At 55.7% G+C, this 7,994-nt stretch overlaps 1 protein-coding gene and 1 long non-coding RNA gene across 2 annotated transcripts in view; one reads left to right on the forward strand and one right to left on the reverse strand.

Moving 5' to 3' along the window:
* The window catches only part of PDGFRB (platelet derived growth factor receptor beta), a 32,330-nt gene extending 25,597 nt beyond the window's left edge, over positions 1-6,733 (reverse strand). Inside the window, exon 1 of the mRNA XM_027715563.2 lies at positions 6,522-6,733. The gene's annotated coding sequence lies outside the window, so the exon portion shown is untranslated. The remainder of the gene's footprint in view (positions 1-6,521) is intronic.
* On the forward strand, positions 205-2,012 carry LOC120323791. Its single transcript, XR_005564636.1, has 3 exons — positions 205-237; positions 1,110-1,191; positions 1,866-2,012. It is a non-coding gene; the product is annotated as an uncharacterized LOC120323791 (long non-coding RNA).
* Positions 6,734-7,994: the final 1,261 nt, after the last annotated feature.

Consider the following 7,994-nt stretch of genomic DNA (forward strand, 5'->3'; position numbering starts at 1 on the left):
TAAGCCCATGGGAGACAGAGGAAACGAGTGACCCATTTAGTGCAAGTTCAGAATAAAAAGAAACATCTGTTTGGAGAGGTGCCAGTGTTATAAATAATCCCCCAGCCCCGAGTGATGGTATTCGTGGCCCTTTCGGCTGCGCATGCTCCCCCGCTTCCGCTGCCAGAGGAAAGGCCAGACCCCAGGGGCTGCTCCCTGGAGCCTGCAAGCTTGGCCCGGACTGTGGGAAAACCCTGGGTGAGGACCAGGGCTCACCTGGGACTGGGGAAGGAGGGATGGGGGTGTTGGGAGGAACGGCTGCCACGTGCCAGGCAATGCCTGCCTGTCCCTTGCTGCACACTCCGCTTCTCGCCCTGGTCAAATCCTGCCTGCCTTGCTCTCCCTAGGGCAGGCAGTGGGTGCCAGGGCCATGGTGGTGCTGGGACTGGCTCATGGTGGTACTGGGAGTGGTCTGTGGTGGTGCTGGGGTCTGGCCAGCATTTTGGAGCACAGCCCTAAGTCTGTCATTGCGCACAGCTGGGGGTGCTCATGCCGGGTGTGGGGAGCAGGGCTTTGTGCAGCCTCAGGGCTCACCCCTTGCAGTGTGATGACCCACTGGAGGAGGCACAAATGTGCCCCTTGGGAGCATTTAAGCCCTTCCCAATGCTCTTCTCCAGCAGGATGTTCAACAGAGCCCAGATAGGGCTGTCTATGACCATCCCCTAACTTTGCCATTGCCCCTGACAGCAAAGACATTTTTGGGAGAACACACCATGCTGCTTCATGAGCTTGTGAGCAATGTGAATTATGAACGTGACTGCAGGGCACCCAAACTGCAGGCCAGAACCCACACAGCTCCTGCATCGCTTCACTGCTGGCCCCTCCAAGCCTGGGGGCTGGCTGGCAGCAGTGACTCAAAGAGTTCTCTGATCCCTCCACCCCCAGACTGGCATATTCAGGGGTCCCAACTCCTGGGTGTGTGGGATTGGATGGGAGTTGCCTATCTGAGCAGAGCCCATCTGCTCACCTGCTGCTTTTCCCCACCCAAGTGGAGAATGAGAGAAGCAGGGAATATGGGACCAAGGTCAGGTACCATCTTGGCTGCTAATCCCATGTCCTGGCACCCACAGGGCCTTCCTCACTCTTGTTCCATGGCTGCCAGAAAGCTGTGTTTGCCTTCCTGTAGTGATTCAAGGGAAGCACTCTCCTAAGGTACGAACAGGGAGAAAAACAGTCTTCAGCAGTTGGCATCTCCATCATTTGCTCATGGCTGCTGGTCAAGGGTGGCTGCTATGGTGGGGTCAGGGCTGGAGCCAAAGGTCCCAGATGGCTCTAATTAACAACTAATCAGCTGGGATGGGAGGCAGGATGAGAAAAGGAGCCATCCCGAGTCTTAGTAGGATGTAAGGGCTTTGCCAAGCCCCAGGAGCGGGGAGGGTGTTGTGGTCTTACCAGCCCCACATACCAGCAAAGAACAAGCAACCTGATCCTCTTGTGAACACTTCCCTGAGACTTGGATCTGTGGAGGAGGGGGAGGAGGAGATAATCTCCGTGGATGCATTGGCTCTTCTCAGCTTCCTGTGAGGGACCCGAGCTTAATTGCTTGGTTATGGGGTTTTAGGCTCTCGTGGCTGGGATTAGGCGTTCGCCAGCTCTGTGGTCAGGGCACTTTTTGCCTATCTGCTGGATCCAGAGAGGAGCCTGGCACTGTGGCCAGGGTGGGAGAGGATGGGGGGTGCTAGATCTGGGCATGAAGGGCAAAGGCCGCTTTCAGAGAGGGGGCTGTTTATTTGGCCCTGTTACTTCTGGGTTTCTAAGAGGGAACAAAATGCAACTTCTGGTGCAGCTCTTGGTGCTATGGGCTGATCCTGCCCCCTCCTCCATAGGCTTACATGTGGGGCAGGAAGACCTGGATGGTGGCACTTGGCACCAGGACTGCAGAAATGGATCACCTCTTCCTACATTCTCTGGCCAGGCAGCATGAGCCGTGCTTGCTAACCTGCTTGCAGGGTCCTTTATAACCTCTCCTCTCAGTCACGGAGCAGAAATCAGTTCCCATCTGCACCCATGCTCTGCAATCAGCCCCTACTATGCCCAAAGCCCTACAGAACCTCCAGAGGAGAAGCAGAGGCAGGACTTGGCATCAGCAGCTGCCAGCACCCCCTGCCCTCCCCTGAGCCCAGCTTTAAAATGGGCACCAACTCCTGCTCCTGAATCAGACCATATTCTCTCAAACAACTCCCAGGCTGGAGAAGGAAACTTGGCAGCTGCCTGCAGGGAGAGAGGAGGGGACCCCTCTCATGGTGCTGGCAGCCTTTGGCCCCAAGGAAAGCAGTGTTTCTATTCTGCCACCATTGCTTGGCAAAGGCTGAAACCGAGGTGACTTCCAGTTTGGGAGTGAGAATGAGCTTGCAGAGCGCAGGGCTCGAAATGGTGCATTTTCTGCTGGCAGCGGTTCAGAGAAACCCACAAGCAAACATATTTTTTTGTATAAATAAGACAGTGTGTCTCGCCAGTTAAAGCAATTCAAACATGAATGTAGCAATTTAATTGGTGCCAATTGCTGTGTCTCAGTAGCATTAAGATTTCAGTCACAGACTCTTTCGCATGGTAGTGGGCCGGAAGGGGGAAGGCAGAGGGACCAGCAGGATGGGGCTGAGGGGAAGACTGGCCCACCTCCTGCTGCTTCAGGAGCCTTGTCCCCCTGAGCAGCCCTGTGCTGCCCATGGGGACCATTCCATAGCAGGGAGAGGGTGCCTCCTTCTCTATCTGTTTCCTGGTTTGCAGCCCAGCGTTTGACAGCCCGCACAGCACCCTGATACATCCCTGCACTCTCCAACCCTTCCCTGCTCCAGCTCCGGCACAGCACAGCCTCCTGCCAGCCCCATCACACACTGGCTCTTGCTGAGCCCAGGGATGGGTGTTAGTGGAGCTCTGGATGTGCCCCTGCAGGCATGGCCTGCAGAGGATGAATCCATTCATGGGTGCAGGACAGATACCACACACTACACCACCCTGGCTGTCCTGGCACCAGCCTTTCTGTGGGAGTTTTGTGAGCTCCTGCTCCCTGAAAAGGCTCTGCACACCACTGTCCTCTGGCTCTGCATGTCAGTGGTTGCAAGGCAAGAGTACAAGCACAGATATGGGCATGCCACAGCCTGTTGTGCACCCAGGGATGATGGAAAAGCAGGGTGTGAGGGGCAGCACGTCACTGTATGGCTTGTGTTGCCAGACTAGGGGATGATGGACCCATGGGACCCCCTTGCTCAGCACATGACCCATCCCAGCACCTCTCTGTACATCCCCAGCATGTGTCCCTGTCCCTGTCACAGCTGGGTCTGCTCTGTGTCCCCTGTGGTGCCAGGAACATGCTGCCCTTCCAGGAGGAGGTGTCCCAGTGGGAGAGAAACACGACAGAGGTGTGCTTGGCTTGGGCACCCTAATTAGGCAACAGGGAAAAGGAGGAGGGGAAACAACCACCCCTAAAACAAGCCTCGTTATGTCCAATTTGTGTGGCGAAGCAGAAGGAGCTCCCTGGAGCTGCTCCAGCCCCTCAGGAAACAATACCCAGTCTATACCCTCCCCTTAAAGCTCCTCTCCAGGGGATTTCTTTCCTTTGGTTAAAGTACAAACAAACAAACTCCAAGAAGTGTTCAGTTCCAATCCTCCCTCGCAGGGATAGGATACATCCAGCCAACCCTAAGCCCTCATGGTCCCCAGCTCCTTCCAGCTCTGGGCCAAAGGCAGCCCCAGCTGCCAGCGCCAGTGGCTGTGCTCCCACGGAGTTTGGCCACCACACAGCTCCTCTGCTCCTTGCCCTTTGCCACTCCAACCCAGGAAGATGCTTTGCTGGAGCCTGTCCCTATGGACACCGTTGCAATCCCATCCCATTCAGCACGGCATCAAACACTGGGACCAGAGGAACCTTGGGGACCAGGCACAGAAGTCCCTGCCCAGACCCTCGGGCAGCAGTCAGTCATTCAGGCAATGCCACAGCCAGCCATCGTGGTCTCTTCTTGCACAGCGTCACTCCTGCAGCTAGGGAGCATTTCTTAACCTCAGCTTTCCTCTGGTGCTCACTAAGACATTCCTGTCTTGCCCTAGTCCTCAGTGCTCTCCTCTCCCTACCAGTGTTGTTCTGAATGCCTTGGAAATCCTGTCACAGACCCATCAAAAATGAGGCTGAAAGACATCATGGGGTCATTGTCCTGTTACAGTGCCCACATCTTCCCACCCAGAGCTTTGCCTGACATGTCCTTTGAGATCTGTCAGGCTGAAGGGAGCCAGCCTCGTGTCTTTAAGCCTACAGACATTTCCCCTAAAATCTCTTTTCTCCCTGTGGTGACCTTTCCTGTGCATGAAGACTATGTGTTACCTCCCCACAACACCCAGTGAGCAACAGGCCCCATCAACCCATCTCCCAGTCCTCTGCAGCCTCTTCTGAGCTTCTCATCACCCTCCTTGCTCTCCCCGAGCTTTTCCACTCCACATCCATCCCTGCTGAAGTGCTCAGCGTCACTTGCTGGGGAGGACCTGCCCCTCCACCCTGCCTGTTTGAGCTGCCTCTAGCCATGCACCTTTCTGCATATCCCTTGGGAAGAGCTGTGGGATTCCTGCCACAATGCTGCAATCTGGTTTGTGTCCACTATAGACTTCCTGATTGGTGCCAGACTCCACCGGGAGCTCTTGGAATGCCCCTGTGCTCCAGTGCACACTGGCTGCCCACTCAGCTTGGTTCCAGCCCATGGTTCAGAGCCCTGCAGGACCCCACAGGATATGCCCAGGACTTTGGACAATAAGCCATGGCTAACTTCTCCCCGACTGCAGTGTTGCAGCTGTCTGTGCTTGTGTTCACACTCCATTCATGGGCACCCCAAACCCCCAGTCCTGTGTAGGGATGTGGGAGACGAGCTGAGAGTCCTTCAGCAAGGACTCTTCATGCTCTTGAGCTGGCTTAAGGGAGAGAGAAAAGTCCTTTGCATGCTGCAAGTGGGTTGCTGTGACTTTGTGCTTCTTTAAAACACTGACCTCTCTTGATGCATCGACTGATTCAAGGGTGTTTCCTGGGTTCAAGGACACTGCTCGGGGTTGGTGACTGCTCTAAAAGCCATAACACACCCGAGCCTGGGTGACATCCATGTCAAAGAGTGACTTCAAGCCTCATGTCAGACCCTGCCCAGGGCTGGCTGCCAGCTGGGGTGGCTGCCTGGTGGCTCCCCATCCAAGCCAGCCTGGCACTTGCACTCTGCCAGGCAGAGCTGTGTCTTTGGCACTGGCACCACCTGCCCAAATGAAACTTGCCTCTTTTCTGAGAGCATGGAGTGCACAGGCACCTTGTCCAGCAGGGTGCTGAGGGGGAAATGACCATCCAACCCACTTCTTGATGGCCCCTGGGGACACTGGGTCTCAACATTGCTAGTTCTCCTTCAGACGGGAGACCCTCTGAAAAGATTTGGGGATGTAAAGCTTCTGCACAAGGGTTTGCACAGCAGCCCAACTACTTCAAGCTATTTTCCCAATGCTTTAGTGTAAACTCTAGTCATTCTGAGGCAAGGATAGAGGAGCACAGCACCCCTTTCCACCACAAATTCTGCTTTGAATGACTCCCAGTTGGCAAGTGAGTTCAGGAGGTAGAAGCTCTGAGCCCACAGTGATCCCAGTGTGAGCATCAAAGCCTTACAGGTCATGCAAACCCCTGTTCCCAGGCTGTCAGAGCTGCATAGTTCAGCACAGCTTCAATCCAGACCAGCTCCATCCTGTTGGAGGCCCTCAGCTCCAGCGCTTTCAGGATAGCAGAGCTGTTGCCGACATCCATGCCTAGAAGGGTTTTACCAGACTCTGCCCCTCCAGTACCTGGCACACCAGGGCACAGACTCTCGGCAGGGCTTGCAGATGTCCCTCTCCACCTTGGCCTGGCCCTCAGGCACACAAGTCCTGCCATGGGAACAGACCAAGGTGGTGTGGTCCTCGGAGCACCCTGAATTCAGAGATGACCATGGGTGTGCTCTGACGAGCTGACACAGAGTGACACTGCTCTGCAGTGGGGCACACTCATGCCTCCAAAGGATGCCTCGCTGGAAGAGTCTGAGCAGCCTCTTCCCCATGCACACCCCAGCCCTCCCACAGTCACTGAGCAGGGAGAGCCAGGACAACCCCCTGACCCAGGGAGAAGCAGAGATCACCTGGGCCCCAATCCCGCTGCAGTGGAGTCTCCCCTTCCTGCCCTACAGCCGCAGCATCCCCTTGACTGCCCTCAGCCATCCCAGTCCAGGATATGGTGAGAGCTGATGGGATGGCTTTTACCGTGGGATGCTGCAGAGCTCATCCACTCTCTACCAAACACCACCTCCCCAGGGCTCGGCAGGGCCTTTTGGGGTGTCAGCCCCTTGCAGGAGAGCAAAGCCCCTTCCAGAGCAACCGTGCTGGGTCAGGGAGAGGGCCCATGGGGACTCTACCAGCTCCAACGTGAGGTTTCCCATCCGGAGGGCCGGAGGTGAGCGGGAAGGCGAGATGGCACCCGGGTGGGCGACACGGGAGCTTACCTTGGGCAGGGTCCCACGGGTCGAGTGCCTGTGCCGTACGTCCCACGGGCACTGGCTGCCCCGAAATTCCTTAGTCTCCTCCTCTGCACTCTCTATCTGCTGCCTGCTGAGGCTCTCCCTGCCCTCCCAGCCTTCCCCAGCTGGCAAGGCTTTTCCACTTAAAGGCGAAAGAGAGGGAAAGAAAGAAATGAAGTGGAGGGGAGGAGGGGAAAAAAAAAAGAAAATAAAATCAAAAGGAAAGGCGAGGCTGTGCCAGGGCTGGGCTGCAGCCAAGCCCCTGCTCTGCTCCTCTAGTGCATTTCAGCAGTGCCCTGGGCAGCCCCAGCCCAGCTGGGAGGGGGTCCATCCGCCTCGGACCTGAGTGTGGAGCAAAACCCTGGGCCGAGGGATGTGCACGCGTGTGTGTGTGTGCGTGTATAAATAAAAGAGACCTCGGGAGGAGGAGAAGGGGGGAGGCTGCCTCACCAATGAGGAGCGGAGCTCCTCCGACTTCCTCCCTCCACCCTCTGTGGGGACCCTTTGCAGAGCAGAACTCGAGATTAACGCCCGGCGGACGAGTGTGATGGGTGAAAAAAAAAAGCTTTTAAAGGGAGGAGAAGCCAAAGTGACTGCAAGGAGAGGGGAGTTTTGCTGCGGGCTGCGATGGGGGCGAGCGGTGAGGGCTCGACTAACGGGAAACAAAAGGAGCCCGGACCAGCTCGACTATCGCCTCCTTAAACTGGAGGGAAGGAGCTGCTCTCTCTCTGTGTCTGCTTTCAATTCTGGCCTTTTTCCCTGTTTTCTTTTTCTTTTCTTTCTTATTTTCCCTCAAATCCCCCCCCCCCCCCCCCCCGTTTTCTTTTTTTTTTCCCCTTTCTCAGGATATGAGGGGATGTTTAGAAAATCCGCTGCCCACGCCAGCAGCTGACTCATGTTTTTATTAAAGAAGGCCTGTACTGAACCGGCTCCGCGTATTCCCCCTGGATCCCTCCCAGTGCTCTGCTGTGCCGGCACTGCACCTCCCGCCCCGCTGACCACCAATGCACCCTCACAACTCTTCTTCTTTTTGGAAGAGGGGATAAAAGGTCTTATACAACTGGGATGCTGTGGCGGTGGGTGGGTTTATTCGGGGATTCTGGGCTGTTGGGGCTGACAAGAGGCACAGAGCTGAGAGAGGTGGTGGGAGTTTTCACCTTGGCCATGCCATCATCTCAGATGTCCCACATGCCTCCTGTCCTTGAGGGGTGATGAACCAGCTTTAAATCCTCCCCACACCTTGATGAGTTCAAATCAAGTTTCTGAGACTCCCTCAATAGGCAAAACATCTTTTGTCCGAAAGAGGATTTTTTTTTTCAGTTTGTTTCAGCACTGTAACAAGGGGCAGATGATCTTTGGATCAGAACTGCCTTTTGACCCATCAGTTCTTGCCACTGTTTTCTTCTTGGCGACGCTTAAGAGTGGTCAGGCATTGGAAGAGGCTGCCCAGGGAAGTGG

This window comes from Pipra filicauda, unplaced genomic scaffold (genome assembly GCF_003945595.2).
Source record: "Pipra filicauda isolate LSUMZ 115617 unplaced genomic scaffold, ASM394559v2 scaffold344_size1527164_pilon, whole genome shotgun sequence".
In the NCBI taxonomy this organism is placed as follows: Eukaryota; Metazoa; Chordata; class Aves; order Passeriformes; family Pipridae; genus Pipra; species Pipra filicauda.